The 17,023-nt window shown below is 43.6% G+C and overlaps 1 protein-coding gene across 1 annotated transcript in view; it reads left to right on the forward strand.

Moving 5' to 3' along the window:
• LOC308299735 (uncharacterized protein) overlaps positions 1-17,023 on the forward strand; it is a gene marked incomplete at its 3' end in the record, with an annotated part of 96,782 nt that overhangs the window by 9,590 nt on the left and 70,169 nt on the right. Inside the window, exon 2 of the mRNA XM_080743525.1 lies at positions 7,230-7,303. The remainder of the gene's footprint in view (positions 1-7,229; positions 7,304-17,023) is intronic.

Raw genomic sequence — 17,023 nt, forward strand, 5'->3', positions numbered from 1 at the left:
TGATATTAATAAAAAGGGAAGAAAAAGGTACAGTAATTACATAGCAAAACAGTAATTTTCCCCCGAAAATATATGTTTTAATTAGTTTAATCCTCTGGATCAGAGAGAGAATAGAAATCGCGCATTGCATCTTGGGTAGGAAGAGGAGAACTATAATCTGTTCTCCTCACATAATAGGCTGGCTTTTCGTAATTCTGCCCATTTAAAATATATGTACCCAAACGTAACAAGTTAGACCATTGATAAGGTCCATGTGAACTAGTCTGTTGAAGCTTATTCATTACAATGATTGCAAACGCTATGGTCGCGAGCGGCCTGGCCGTGCTCCGCAGTGCGGACAGCCGGTGAAAGACGGCTCCCACTTTCTCCGACTGCAGAACTCCACCCCCGCTTGCAAAAAGTGAATGTATTTTTCTGGTTGGCCAGTCAGGGAGTCTCAGGGACCAATCAGAAGGCTGACAAACGGTGAATTGCTACTTCTCTCAATTGGAAGTACATGACACCAGTCCAGCAGTGCACTGCAGTAGTAGGCTAACTAATACAGTACCTGGCTTAAAGTCCTGCTCGCAATTTGGTGTTAGGGGAGTTTCTCACCTGAACTGAGTCAGTGGGTCCCTAGACATGAAAAATCACAGAGGTGCTCGTTCGCCATAGTGGCACGAAGGGCGCAATGGCCATATCAAAAATGGCTGCCATCGGCTATGATGAAAATCCAACTTTTCTGTTTCTGGGTATATATGCACATGTAATACCTCTATTTGGACTAATTGGGGTGTGGGGAATTCATTTCTGACATTGTTTTGACCATTTTGGGTGATTTGGACCTCTAAGAAGGTCATGGTCAAGGTCATTTTGCTATTCCGAAGACCGTGGCCATAACTTGGCTATTGTTAGGAGTAAAAACAGGTGCAATAGGTCTAAATCAACTAATTCTGACATGTATAATTCATTTCTGACATTGTTTTGACCATTAAGGATCATCTTGTCTTTGAAATATCAATGTCAATGCCATTTTTCAAAAACGATTTTGTTCATTACTTGCACTTTTATAGTATTTTTTCATAAGTTTGTTTTGTTTATTACAAAATACATACTAGTGAGAAATACATACAAGTAAACATCCCCATTTAACTTTAAGGGGGGGGGGGTTAAATGGGTGTTTAAATGAGCAAATAAGACCATTTACGAATAAAAGTGACAAATAAAATCACACAACAAAAATCACACAACAAAAGCACACACAAAATTAAATAACAATTTCTCTCAAAGTGCACCAGTATTGTGATTGTGTGCTTCCAAGTTAGTATGTTTTTACAGGATGGATTTGCCATTGTTCCATGGCAAAATGTGATGCACCGAACTCCATCAGCAAGTCAGCTGTCGAGTATCTAAGTGTTCCTTGCATCCATCCATGTTCCATTGGTTCTAGTCTTTCCTCAGGTTCCTTGGCTGTTGCAAGCAGGTGGCAAGACATGCACTAGAAAGGTGCCGTGTTGGTCTCAGCAGTTGTACTTCTCTGCTACCAATGCTGTGTCTTGTTCTGTCAAGGTCTTTGCCTCTCAAAAGTTTGTTAGATATTGTAGCCAAGCCATAACTGCATGTTTAGTCCCCACCTGGCCCATGCACATGCAGTCATCTCCAGTCTCCAAGGCATATGTGCCTTGATAACTGTCGTGGCTAGTGGTGCTCCAGTCCAAGATGAGAGACTGCTTGACGCTGTGGAAGCATATGCCCTAGAGCCATACTGCTACCAGATCTACTTCATCCCCAGTGCTTGGAAGTATGCGGTGTAGTATAGCATTAATGCGAAGGAGACTATGACTCTCTGGGGTCCACTCATAATCCTGGGGTCCCATTATTCCGTCCATTAGGTTAGGGTTATGGATAAATGTAGTAATAATGGCCAGTTGACTCCACATGTACCACCAGCTTGGTGTCATCCTCCTCAACCTAGTTCAATCTTTGGGATCTCTTCACCACCAGCCCCTTATCATCAGAGCTAACAGAGTCGACAGACGCACCCATCCCTCAGCAACTTTACAAATTCTGGGTGTCTGAGGAGAACACCAGCTGTGTGTTCGGAATATGGTGTCCAATCAAGCCTGTGGCAATGCTACCCACATTGTTGGGCGACAGTGGCTCAGTAGGTAGAACGGCTGCCTTGGAATCTGAAGGTTCCAGGGTCAATTCCCGGCTCCTCCTGGTTATGTATGGAAGGTTCCTTGAGCAAGACACTGAACCCATGCTCCTGATGAGCACCTTGCATGATTTCATGGTGTGAATGTATGTGTGAATGTGTGTGTTAATGGGTGAATGTGAAATACATAGTAAAGCGCTTTGGAGAAAAGCAATACTGTAAAAGCAGTCCATTTACCATTGTCAGCTCTGTTGTCTCTGGTGATGATAACATAGGTGGCCCAGACATTTTGAATAGGATTGAGAAGGCTGACACATGGTGCATGACTGCATGTACTGACTCCATTATAACTAAGCCTATCCCTAACTTTCACTAACCTAATGGTCGGAATAATGGGATGTCGGAACTATGAGCGGACCCCAGAGAGTTGTTGTCTCCTTCGCATAACTGCTATACTACACCCCATATTTCCAAGCTGGGGATGAAGGAGATTTGGCAGCAGTATGGCACTGGTGAGAATCAGCACATGCTTCCACTGCATCAAGCAGTCTCTCATCTTTGAGTACCAATAGCTAAGACAGTGATCAAGGCACATACTGTAGGCATATGCCTTGGAGACAGGAGATTACTACATGGGCCAGGTGAGGATTAAACATGCAGTTATGGCTTCTGACCGAATACAATATCTAACAAAATGTGTAGAGGCAAAGACCTTGACAGAACAAGACACAGCATTGGTAGCAGAGAAGTACAACTGCTGAGACCAACAAGGCACCTTTCTAGTGCATTTCTTGCCACTATGGCGAACGAGCACCTCGGTGATTTTTCATGTCTAGGGACCCACTGACTCAGTTCAGGTGAGAAACTCCCCTAACACCAAATTGCGAGCAGGACTTTAAGCCAGGTACTGAAATATATATTTTCGACTCAAACAATTGGCGTCGATTCCCGGGGCTTAAAACGATGCGTCGATTCGTCGATTTTAGAGGACAGGCCTAATCGCTATTTAAAAATTTCCTTTCAATCACGATGATATGCATTTTGTGAAAATAAGGTCCCATTTATGTTAAAATTGATGATAAAGTTGCGGGGGCGTGGCCATGGCCAACTAAACTGATACCAGCCGGCTGTGTTCTTCTTCGTGTGCTGTATTTCGGGAGGCTCCGACCACATTCTCCCATGTATCCCTGCGGTTGCACATGACCGTTGGCAGCCCATAGCATCCTCTGGTGCCTTTACAATCTATGATGGCAACACCCATGCCAAGGACCCATATTGTGTCATTTGCGCTGCATAGAAACCAATGGCTTCGCTTTGTCCATATCTTTTATACAGTCTATGACTTAAACAGGAGTCGAACCCGAGGCTTTCCCTCATCAGTCGAACATACAGTCCGCCAAGCCAACAGCACTGGCAATAATCCTGAAGTAGAAACCAAATGAACCCTCATCGTGGGTGTAACTCAGAGAGTGTACAATTAAATGGTCCCATTTGTACATGCACGTAGCAGGCTACATACCCAAGATGAGGGTCCATTTGGTTCCTATAACTTCCTAAGTAAATACAACAGCCCTGCCAATAAAATACAGCGCTCGATTGGCGCGACGGCTTGTGTGTTGGACTGACAAGTTGAAACTCCGTAGCCTGACACTCAGCCTGAATTGACATTTCGTTTCACTTCATTATTCAGTCTGAGGTCGCTCCCGCCCAGGGCGATTGCTGGGATGGGCGTTGCCAAACTAAGTAAAGTAGGCTTTCAACTCCCTAAATCCGTCTTTGTTTTGGTGAGTAGCGAAACGGTATATTATATTGTTACTACAGACGAGAGGGTCTGCAGCCTTTCCTGGCTGCAGTAAGTAAAAAGTAACACATTTTTGGAACAAAATGTCTCAAATCATGCATGCAGCGTCCGATTGCATCAGTAACGTCAAAGAGACATTTTGTACTTTTATAGCCATTGTTTTTTGGCTTGAAGCGAGCCCACAATTGTTTCGAAGGAACAATATTTTCTAGTTTATCTATCAGTCAGTCAACAGTTCTCCTCAATACTTCGGTTCCTTTCTACTCCTACATACTTAGACAGAAAATGAAAATAAAAACATCAATGTGTTCAGCTTACTGTGGCGACGTGTAATATTACTTTTTACAGCAATCTGCCAAATGGTGGCGCTGTAGGAAGCCTTAGAAGGTGCAAACTTTGAACAGGTATAGCTCATGCTCTGTTTGAGGTACAGCCATGAAACCTGTATACACGTATGCGTCTCCTCATGCCGAACAACTTTTACGCTCTGACTTTTGACCTCTGACCTTTCAATCCCCCACCATTTTGAATTATAATAAAAACAGTAAAAATCTATCTCCTCCTAGGATTTTTGCATTACGCGCACAAAACTTTTTTCACATGAACTTTGGACCAATACGGTCAAATTGATCAACCAGATTTTTTTTTAAAGTGAAACATTATTTTTTAATAATTCACTGAATATTGCGGTTTTATGCAAATTATTCTTTTGCCTCTAAATCATACATGCAAAGTTACACGTTCATGGCATTGTGCAAAGATGTAGAGGGTTAGTCAAAATATCACTGAAACCAATCTTATTCCAATCGGCCAAAGGGGGGGCGCTATACGAAGCGTTTGAAAATTCAAACTTCAAACGGGCATAAGTCATGACTCGTTTCGTTTGAAGACATGCAACTCGCTTACACGCGTGCTTTGAATCAAGCGGAAGACATCTGTATCTTTGTTAAGTAAGCTCCGCCCTTAAATTTTCCGCCATTTTGAGCAGTTTGTAAAACGCTTAAACTCGCTTTTATTCTGGAATTTTCGCGTCACGCGCACAAAACCTTTTTTACATGAACTTTGGACCGATATCTAAAGATCTGTCAGATCTGCTTTTTTTAATAATTCAATGAATATTGCAGTTTTATGCAAATTATTCTTCTGCCTCTAAATCATACATGCAAAGTAACATGTTCATGGCATTTGGCAAAGATATAGAGTGTTAGTCCAAATATCACTAAAACCAATCTTACCCCAATTGGCCAAAGGGGGGCGCTATATCATTTTGAGCAGTTTGTGAAACGCTTAAACCCGTTTTTATTCTAGGATTTTATTTTGTAATTTGCATGAAACATTCTACACACAATCTAAAATAAATAAAGTAAGCAATTTACCCCGAGTGAGAGGACATTATGCTCTCATAATGTCCGCAGTGACAGTGTTATCGGACGAGGCGCAGCCGAGTCCGATAACACCGTCACTCAGGACATTATGAGAGCATAATGTCCGACCCCGAGTGGTAAATAGCTTTTCTACCACTTTTTCCCGTATACATGAAAGAAAACACATAGTTGTAACTTGCAAGGATCTTAAGTTACAATCATTATTGCCTATAAAACTTCCGCGAGACAGCAGATAGTTCCACAAACAACATCTTCTACTCACCAACAGATGGCGCCAACTCCATACTAATCCATGCGTCTAGCTTACAGCTAAGCTAACGTCAGTTAGAAGTACCGTTCCGGCCGTAAATAGAGGCTGTTCGCTTCCAGAAAGGCATAGGTTCAGAGAAAAGGGGCTTTAAAGTTGGCGGATTGCATTGGATCCAAATAAATCGGCGACTATAGCATGCACGTTAGTAAACATAGGACCGTTGCGACCTTCATTTGTTGGTTGGGGGAAAGCCTCCTGAAGTCCCCGGATGTACACTGAGGCGCATTGATCTCGGACACACAACTTTGCGGAAGTTGTCGTCTCATAACCTCCGGAATTTAGCCAATCAGAATCCAGTATTTGAACACGTGACTCGAAAAAGTGGTAGAAGAATAAATATAGCTGCAAGCAGCGATAAAGTGAACACCTCAAATCATGAACACAGCCTGCAATGTGTGTGAAATCTGGCAAGCACATTCCCACTAGGTCAAGGAACAGATGCCACCCTTCTCACATTGGCCTGTTATAGCGCCACCAGCGGGTCAACTTTTGCACAACACCTTTTTGGAACAAAATGCCTCAAATCATGCATGCAGTGTCCGATTGCGTCAGTAACGTCAAAGAGAGCACTGCCTGCGATCTTGACATTTTGTACTTTTATAGCCATTGTTTTCTGGCTTGAAGCCAGCCCACAATTGTTTCGATGGAACAATATTTTCTAGTTTCTTATTGGGCTTACTTTCTAATATTTTTTAAATCAGTGCTTTTCATATCAAGGACCCCAGATTAACATATTTGTCCACATGTCGCAGACCCCCATCTGAAAATATGTGGTGCCAGGGACCGCCACACAGATTTATGTTGTTAAAATGTTTCAAAAATATTCAAATTTCTTTTTTCCCCTCAATATTTATTAAATTGCAAATATACAAGCTCACAATGTGTTGCAATGTGACACATTGTGAGCTTGCTGATCTGCTATTTTCAATTGTAAATGTAAAGTAGTATAGCCTAGTTGCTTCTGTTGGGCTTATATCTTTGGCAAAATCTGGCAACAGACAATTCTGTGTCACTTCCTTACTTGGGAGGAAGTCAAAATATGTTTTTTGAAGCAGCACACAGAGAAAAACTCTCTAGCGCCCTCTGTCAAAGTGGCCGCTGTGGTGACCCTGAAGGTCGCCGGCTCGGGCGCCCTAGCTAAAACATAAGAGCAAGCCCTGGGCTACATCTGTGCAACATTTGGCGCTTTTAGACAGACTGATTTGCACGAAATGAGCATTTGCTCCCCTAAGTGCCCCGCACTAAGATTGCTCTGTTCTGAAGACGGCGAATAGAGGTGGGGTTTGAAAGGCAACTGTTTTGAATCTCTATTATTGTTTATAATCAACAGAAACAAAGGATTACAGATTGTGAGAAATCCCAATAAAAATTCTAAGCATTCTTCCTCCTCACTGGGAGAAAAACAGCATCTGAAAGTATGATGGAATGCATTTTAAAATTTTAGTGCCATTCATTGCATCCTACAGTATGGGTTTTGGTGTTCCTTTGGTGCTGACCTGCACGCGCATACCATCATCAGTGCATGACAAATCATTTCACCCTTTGATGTGACAATAAAGCCAATTCTGATTCTAATTATTACCTTTCCCTCTGCAGAATGGAATACTCTTGGCCTGTGACAGTGAACCTGACGGGAGTTCTAAGATCTATAAAGTGGTGAACAACATCTTGTAAGTGCTCTAATCTATTGTATATAAAATTATTTTATTGGGCTTTTCAGTGCAGTGTTAATTTTGTCAGACTTCAGACTAAATCATACAATTTAGTCTTAGTCCGGTTTAGTCTTCTGAAATTGTTTTAGTCTAGTTTTAGTCTAGTCGACTAAATATCAAATAATTTTAGTCTTAGTCTTTTGGGGTTAGTCTTAGTCTTTTAGTCTTATGCTGCATTCACACTGAGAGAAGCCAAGCTAATTGTTGGCTTGGTAATTCAATGTAATCTCTATGCAAACCAGCTTTTAAAATGTCCATGCTCGAGAAAAAGCATGGACATTTTTTAAAGCTGGTTTGCGTAGAGATTACATTGAATTAAGCCAATCATTAGCTTGGCTTGTGAATGAGGCATTAGTCTTTTAGGCCAAATATAACCTCATGACTCTGAACAAGTAATTTTTCTACTGTCTGTTACTCTGTCAGTGCAATATCAAAATAATTCAGAGAAAATACAGTGCAATTCTGAGTTCTCAAAAAATAATAAACAAAACACCATCTTGGCTATAATGCCATTGCACTTTAATATACAGTAGCAATTACAATAATATGTTAATGTTCTTGTAAAACTGCTATGGCTAGGCTACAATGCCTAGTGTGTGCCACAGTGCCACGGCCAGGTACAAAATTTCTGCTCTTCAAATAATATAGTAACAGTATCAATCACATCTGACAGTGACACTGTCTACTATTCTCTGTTCAAAACCAACAAGATTTGAAAAGATAAGTGCCTACATTCTCAATTGTAAAGATAAAATATGTATTTGGGTTTAATTCCATTTATATTAATCTTAGACTTCGATTTAGTGGAGTTTGCATGTTCTCCCCGTGTCTCCTAGCGTAGGTACCCTCAAAAATAACATGCTGTAATCCTGGGCGCCTGATGGAGGAATGAAGCAACTGGTTGGAATAATATGTCCAACTAGGGAAACTCTGTCAGGTGAAAAGAAGCAACTCCTCATGCATAGAAGGAAGCATGAGGTCAGTCCGTTGTCTCCCCAGGTTGGCAGAAAGAGTGTAGTGCCCAGGATTACATTAGATAATTGACCCTGGGTGATAGATCATTTTAAGACTTAGATTTAGTCTTAGTCTTAGACTTTTTTATAATACACCAGGGTTTCCTGCAGGAAAAAGTCTTGACCAGGGGGGAAGCATATTCCGGAAGCATTTCCGGCTTGCGCGCGGAAATCTTTGCTTAATTAATTAATTAATTCGCTTAATTAAAATGCATTTCTTGATTAATTTTTATTATATTAATGCTTATGTTTGCCCTCAAAATATTAAGTGAAGTTAAATAAGAGAGAGAAGTTGCTCAAACAAATCAAAACATATTTCGATTTTTGATTAAATCAGTTATCATTTTTGCCCTCAAAATATTAATGAGTTGGTGTGAAAAAGGAAAATGCAACTACATTATGCTATCATTATTCACATTTATTCAACATTGTGTAGCAAAACCAGTTTAGCTACTTTGACCCTGTACATCTGCTATTTGAAAATAGCTGATCTACAAGCTCACAGCATCACACAGCTAAACCAAACGTTGGCGAGCTTGTTTATATGCTACTTTACATTTAAGTACCAAGCGTTCTTATTTTGTTTTGAAGTCCACCGACCGGCTCTTATTTTGAAGCCTATGTATTGACTGGGGTAACAGGTTTACGTTGGTTTGACATGACGAACGATAACATAGCTACCTAGCTTGCTAGTGCTACTGTGTGCTGATGATGACCAGTGATCGGACACTATACTATCGTCGTAGGGTTAGGTAACGTGGTATTGGCGCTGCTATGTTTAATCTTACACATTAAACCAACGTAAATAGTAAAGCTCTTCACACGGAAGGCTTTATTGAGCACCCGCACAAAGTCCAGTGAAACGAACTCACGGAGTGGTGCGTGATTCTCATGCAGTGTATACTACACAAGTTCACAACACGTAACACATCCCTCCCGTGCTAGAGTTAAATACTTATGCAAGTTTTTCTACGTGAGTCGCAGGTAACAGCCAGGATTTCCACGGCGGAGGTAAAGGCTCAGCCATAGATAGATAGATAGATACCTTTATTATCCCACAGGGGAAATTCAGTTGCCCAGAGGCAGCACAGCAGTTAAGGTTACACGTTACAGAGACTTAAGAAAAAGAAAAAGAGTACTGTAGTATACAGTCCAAAGAGCAAGCACAAAAAAAGATAAATAAAACAAAGTGTCGAAAGCTATTGCAAAAAGAGAAGAAGAATATATACATAAAGTGACCACGAAACATTCAACGCTCATAAGTGACACGTCACACACACAAAAAAGCTATACTCAAGCATAACTTAGCAAACAGTGCCAAACAAAAGAGTGCACATAACAGTCACTGCTAGTCAATGCAGTCATGCAACACAAGTATCGCACCGCCATATCAACACCGCAATAATACACAGTACAACCAACACAACCCAGTTCCAGCAAGCCATCAGCCGCTCAGGGCAGGGCGGCTGGCTGCATTGTGCCACCCTCTCCTCCTCTCCTCCCCGTGAGGAGAAACATGCTTGCGGGCGGCGCCGCAGCGCAGTGTGGTGTAGGCGAAATGTGAAGTCCATCTACTGTATATTAGTCCCAAATCGCAAAATGTACTATAGTGGTTTTAAAAGAAATCTACATATTTTCCGTGCACCGTTAAAGCCCCGGTGAACATTTGTGACGGTGGGCTGCTCTGGACGTGTGTATGTGATGAAAACAAGCATGCACTGGTGATGTTTAGGGCTTTTCGCTATGCGTCTTGGCCGGGCGCTAAAGATTTTAGGCCGGGTGGCCCGCCTGGCCAATAAAGCACTGCAGGAAACCCTGTACACATTTTAGTCTAGTCTAGTCTTAGTCGACTAAATATCACAAACTTAGTCGACTTAGTCTTTAGTCTTCGTCTTAGTCAACAAAAATAACACTGTTTCAGTGTAACTGACCTTCGTAAGGTATCTAATTAGATACCTGATTAAACCATTAAGACTTGAGGCCGACTACAAATGTCTTCTAAAAACTTTCTGAAAAATGTATGTTTCTACATTGTGGAGACGGAACCAAACCAGCAGACAAAAGTCAAGTCAGAACATAAATCATCAATAAACATAACAAATTCTTCCCGGGTTTGGGGCTTGGCATTAATCTTCTTCTGTTTCTTTTATGGGTCTGGGTAAGTATGGTTTGATTACGTTAGGCGATTTGGGTGAGTATAGGGCTTTTTTTCTCTCCTCAGGGTTCAGATGAGTAACTTTTTGCTTTCACAGGGCTGTCCAGGTGAGTACCGTATTTCTCAAGGTAAGTATTAGGTATAAGGTGGATTGTCTCCTTTTCCCAGGTTTTAGGTGAGTACGGAATCCATAAGGTTTGGGGGCTATTTCCCCCTATAGCCTATAGCTGGGGACGAACTGATCAAAAATCATCAATTTAGTGCACTTGGTGAAGAGTTTAGTAGCCAGAATGTGACCCCGGACATTTTGAGGACCCCAACGTTTTATGTTAGAAATTGAGTAAGGGTTCCCAGCATGTAAAAACTTGTATGTTGAGCAATTTTCATAATTTGTCACGGTCCGCTCCTCAGGACCGTGGACTTATTTAGTTTTTGGACTTTAACCGGGTATTCCTGTTCTGTTTGTATTCTTGTTCTGTATTTACTGTATTTCTGTACACTGCTGTGCCTTGGAGTTTTTGTATCTTATTTTGTAGTCTTTGTGTTCCTGTTTCCTAGTTGCTGTTTGAGTTTGAGTTTACACCTGTGTACCTTATTTTGTAGTTTGCTCCCAGTGTTTCCTGTCCCTGTGTTTTCTGTTACCTGCCTTGTCTCACCTGTGATTAGCCCATTGTTTGCACCTGTGTCTAGTTAGTCCTTGTCTATATATATATAGACAAGGACTGTTTTCAGTTCCTTGTCAGTTCGTCGTCGTATGTGGTGTGGTAAAGTCCTATGTTCCTTGTGTATCCTAGTAATTCTAGTCTTTGAATATTTTGTATTCTATAGTGTTATTTCCCAGTGTTTGTCCCTAGTTTTCCCAGTATAGGTTTCCCTTTGTTTTCCTTGTATTTCCTTCGTCAAGTTAAATAAAACCCCAGCATCTCCACTTCTGCCTGAGACTGTTGTATCTGCACCTGAGTCCTACACCTCCATTTTCCACACCTTGACAGTACGAACTGACCATTATGGACTCAGCAGAAAGACAGCTCTTTAAGCAGAAAGTAGAGGAGTTTGACTCTGCAGTGGAGTGCCTCATAGCTTCACCTCCCAGCCAGCATGCTAAGCTTTTGGGGAGGATCACAGCCCAGCAGCAATGGCTCAATGAGCGACCATGGGTGAGCCACTTTGTTCCTCACCTCGATGTGGTCCGGAAGAGGCTGAATGGCTTTCAACTGTCCAGTTCTGGTCCCATTGATTCCCAGCCTGCTACTGACCAGCCCATGCCCCAGTCAGTTAGACTTGGGTTTGTGGGCCTCCAGCCTACGTCTGCTCCTGCCTGCCCCAATCCTGCACCACGGAAAGACCAGCCTACGAGCCTGCTTGCCTACTTTTGCAGCCAGGCAAAAGTACCCGTCTACCCTGAGCCGGCTCCTGTCCAAGACCCTTTTGAGGAGACTCACTTGGCTGTGTTCAGGGGAAATCGTGGGTCCTCCAGGAGGGGCCGAGATCGTCATGGCTCCCGCCAGCACCAGCGCCACCTGCTGCCCAGTGTCCAGGAAGCTCCACGGCTGATGAGTGGTGGTAAGGCTCCACTGCTGGAGAGCGGTGAGCCTCCACTACTGAACAGCGACGGTGAGCCTCCTCTGCTGTCCAGCACCCGGCCTGCCCTGCCTGCCTTGTCGGCCGCCTCTGCCGGCATTCCACCCGTCTTGTCTGATGCCTTGTCAGCCGTCTCCGCCGACATCTTGTCTGTCCTGCCTGAACCATCGGTGGTCGTTCCAGCTGACCATCTGCCAGAGCCGACGACCTGCGTGCGCCTTCTGCACCATTGTCAGCTGTCCTCACCGATGTACCTCCTGTCTCGCCTGAACCCTCGTCTGCTGTCCACCCCAACGTTCCTGTAACCTCGTCTGCTGTCCACCCCAACGTTCCTGTAACCTCGTCTGCTGTCCACCCCAACGTTCCTGTAACCTCATCTGCTGTCCACCCCAACGTTCCTGTAACCTCGTCTGCTGTCCACCCCAACGTTCCTGTAACCTCGTCTGCTGTCCACGTCGATGTCCCTTCTGTGCCCTCGTCAGCAGTATCTGTCAACGTCCTGCCAGAGCCCTCGCTGCCTGGCTCCTCGCTGCCCGGCTCCACGCTGCCCGGCACCCTGCCGTCCTGCTCTGCGCTGCCTGGCTCTGTGCTGCCCGACTCTGTGCTGCCCGGCTCTACCCTGCCTGGCTCTGTGCTGCCCGGCTCTCTGTTGCCTGGCTCTCCACTGCCCGGCACCAAGCTGCCTGGCTCTCCGCTGCCCGGCACCAAGCTGCCCACAACTCTGCTGCCTGACGCTACAGTGACTCCGCCCCTAGCCCTGCCTGAGCCGTCGCCGGCTGTCCCCACTGGCGGCCCACCTGTCCCACCTGTGCGCTTGTCCGTTTTCCCTGCGGACACCCCTCGTGAACTTTGTGAACTGTCCCTTGTTACCACTGTCAATACGGACAAAGCACTCCTGCTGCCGGACCCCAGGCCTGTCCAGAGATCAGAGCCCGGGCTTGCACAACAGCAGCAGGACCTCGGGCCTGCACTCCAGCAGCTGGCCCCCAGTCCGGCACGCCAGCCGTTGGACCCCGAGACTGCTCTCCAGCTACCTGAACTCTGTTCTCCTCTCGCAGTGCCAATGTCTCTTTGTGCTCAGGTACCCCAGCCCTTATGTCCCATGCCTCCTAGTCCCATAGCATCCCTGTCCTCTTGTCCCCTTGAGCCCATGTGTCCACTCCCTCTTGAATCCATGTCTCCTTGTACTTTAGCTGGCACTGTTACTAGCCCTGTCTGTAGTCCCATTTCCTGTCCTGTCTCTAGCCCTGTTCCCAGCCATGTTTATAGCCCCAGTCCTAACTGTGCTCCTAGCCCTCCTGTGTCCCAGTGTAGCTCTCCTGTCACATTGTCTGCCAGCCCCCCTGTTTCCCAGCGTAGATCCCCACTTTCCCAGTCTGTTAAATCCCCCCAGTTCCACGCTAGAACACCCCGCCCTTTGGCCAGGGGTGTAGTTGGTCCTTCCACCAGCCCATTAGATGCTCTCCCTATCTGTTTGTTTACCTGTCTCCCAGTCTGTGTATCAGCCTGCCAGTCTGCTACTCTGCTCGTCCGTCTTTCTAATCTCCAGTCCACCAGTTTACCCTTTTCCCTGCTGTGTCAAACCTCATGTTTGTCTGCCTGCCTGCTTGTCTGTCAGTCGATCTGTCTGTCTCATGGTCTGTCTCACTTTCTCCCTATCTGCTTGTCTGTGTGCTTGTCTGCATGTTTGCCCGCCTGCCTTTTTGTGTGATTCCCTCTGTAGTTTTTGTGTTTCTATGTTTTTTCGCCCTGCCCAGTCCCTGTTAGCCGCTGAATTTTGAATTAATTCAGTTCTGTACTTCTAGTCTAATTCTTTGCCCCGTCCAGTCTAGTATTTAGTCCTGTGCCCCAGTATTTTTCTGTGGCCTTTTTTCTCTTCTTGCCCCTGTGCCCCTCCTTTCCTGGCCCCCACCACCCACCCAGCTGGACTTTACTGGTCAACAGTGTGGGACGTCTAGGATCCGTCCCTTAAGGGGGGGGGGGGGGGGGGTACTGTCACGGTCCGCTCCTCAGGACCGTGGACTTATTTAGTTTTTGGACTTTAACCGGGTATTCCTGTTCTGTTTGTATTCTTGTTCTGTATTTACTGTATTTCTGTACACTGCTGTGCCTTGGAGTTTTTGTATCTTATTTTGTAGTCTTTGTGTTCCTGTTTCCTAGTTGCTGTTTGAGTTTGAGTTTACACCTGTGTACCTTATTTTGTAGTTTGCTCCCAGTGTTTCCTGTCCCTGTGTTTTCTGTTACCTGCCTTGTCTCACCTGTGATTAGCCCATTGTTTGCACCTGTGTCTAGTTAGTCCTTGTCTATATATATGCCCCTGTGTTTTCAGTTCCTTGTCAGTTCGTCGTCGTATGTGGTGTGGTAAAGTCCTATGTTCCTTGTGTATCCTAGTAATTCTAGTCTTTGAATATTTTGTATTCTATAGTGTTATTTCCCAGTGTTTGTCCCTAGTTTTCCCAGTATAGGTTTCCCTTTGTTTTCCTTGTATTTCCTTCGTCAAGTTAAATAAAACCCCAGCATCTCCACTTCTGCCTGAGACTGTTGTATCTGCACCTGAGTCCTACACCTCCATTTTCCACACCTTGACATAATTAGCATAATTGTGGGCTTGCCTGATGTACTTTAGATGTTGTCATTATTGTGGGCTCGCCTGAAAGGTGAGCACACTTTAGATATTGTCAATCTTGTCAATCAATGTGTTCAGCTTATGGTGGCGACGTGTGCTATTACTTTTTACAGCAATCGGCCAAATGGTGGCGCTGTAGGAAGCCTTCGAAAGTGCAAACTTTGAACAGGTATAGCTCATGCTCTGTTTGAGGTACAGCCATGAAACCTGTATACACGTATGCGTCTCCTCATGCCGAACAACTCTTACGCTCTGACTTTTGACCTCTGACCTTTATGAATTACCATTTTGAATGATATGAAAAACAGTACAAATCTATCTCCTCCTGGGATTTTTGCGATCAACCAGATTTTTTTAAAGTGAAACATTATTTTTTAATAATTCACTGAATATTGCAGTTTTATGCAAATTATTCTTTTGCCTCTAAATCATACATGGAAAGTTACACGTTCATGGCATTTGGTAAATATGTAGAGGGTTAGTCCAAATATCACTGAAACCAATCTTATCACAATTAGCCAAAGGGGGGCGCTATATCATTTTGAGCAGTTTGTGAAGCGCTTAAACCCGTTTTTATTCTGGGATTTTTTTGGCAATTTGCATAAATATTCTACACACAATCTAAGGACCTTTATCTAACATGCCTATGAAGTGCACAAAAAATAATAAATAAATAATAAATATAGCTGCAAGCAGCGATAAAGTGGCCAAAAACACCTCAAATCAGGAACACAGCCTGCGATGTGTGTGAAATCTTGCAAGCTTATTCCCACTAGGTCAAGGAACAGATGCCACCCTTCTCACATTGAGCTGTTATAGCGCCACCAGCGGGTCAACTTTTGCATAACACATTTTTTGAACAAAATGCCTCAAATCATGCATGCAGTGTCCGATTGCGTCAGTAACGTCAAAGAGAGCACTGCCTGCGATCTTGAGATTAATTTTGTACTTTTATAGCCATTGTTTTCTGGCTTGAAGCGAGCCAAAAATTGTTTCGAAGGAACAATATTTTCTAGTTAGATTAATTAGCATAATCACCTATATTGACATATATTTCAGCAATAGTTTCGGCCTTATGGAGTGGTTTACGTGCTACACACACACGTTTTGCTATGGCAACATGCTGAGGAAAAAGGCTACAGACACACGACATATGACATCACTAGACAAACATGATGCTACGTACACACATTTTACTATGGCAAAACGCTGAAGAAAAAGGCTACAGATATACAACATATGACATCACTAGACAAACATGATGCTACGCACACACATTTTACTATAGCAAAACGCTGAGGAAAAAGGCTACGGACATCACTAGACAAACATGATGCTACGCACACACATTTTACTATAGCAAAACGCTGAGGAAAAAGGCTACAGACACACGCACAGCCACTTACAGGAGCGGTTTGCACCGCTCAAAAAGTAACGAACCCTGTGCTGTAAGTGGAAAGTATTTCAAGTACTGTAAGTAAATGTACTTAGTTACTTTATACCACTGCACACTTCTCACAAGTGAAGAACCTGCAGCAGCAACAGCAAACAAACTAAACCAAAACCAACCAACAGCAGAAACACAGTTCAATCCACTTATTCTAGATGTAAGTCTAAATATAGTCACATAGAGAGCACTGAAGACTACAGCTAGTCAGCGACTGTCTGCGACAGGCAGCGAGTGATGTGAGAGATCGGATTACAAAACAAATGCAGCACGCACTAGTGTTTAAGATTTTCCAGGAAATATATAATTTTAAATCCAGGGAATATTCTGGCCTTTTCCCAAGCTTCCCGGGATTTCCTGTTAAAAATAATAATAATAATTTTCAATTAAAACCATGGAATGTGCCTTTAACCAAGCTGAAATTCTTTATAGATCCTATTGGGGGCCCATGTCGGAATTTCCATGTGTCTATGAAAACAGTTGATCTGTAAGCTCACAACGCCTCGTAGATTAAAAGCTATGTGAGCTTGCAGATCGTCTATTTTCAGCATGACACAACGCTCGCATGACAAACTATAGCCTAATCAAGCTTAATGGGAGATGGACGAGGTTACGCACAACTCTTCCCAAAAAACAATGTTCCAAAGAAAGCAAGCTATAGAACACAAAACTTGGCTATTACTTACAGAATATTATGCTGTGTCTCTGTAGTGGTAAAGGGACTGTCGGAACACAGTATTAATGAGCTTTTAATGAGCCACCACGTTATATTTAATCAAACAACAAGTTTATCTAGTATCTGGGACGTGTAGAATTCCACAGCATTCTCCATCCACCGCTTCCCATGATAGCCAAA

This window comes from Nannobrachium achirus (assembly GCF_963921795.1).
Source record: "Nannobrachium achirus genome assembly, chromosome: 15".
Lineage (NCBI taxonomy): Eukaryota > Metazoa > Chordata > Actinopteri > Myctophiformes > Myctophidae > Nannobrachium > Nannobrachium achirus.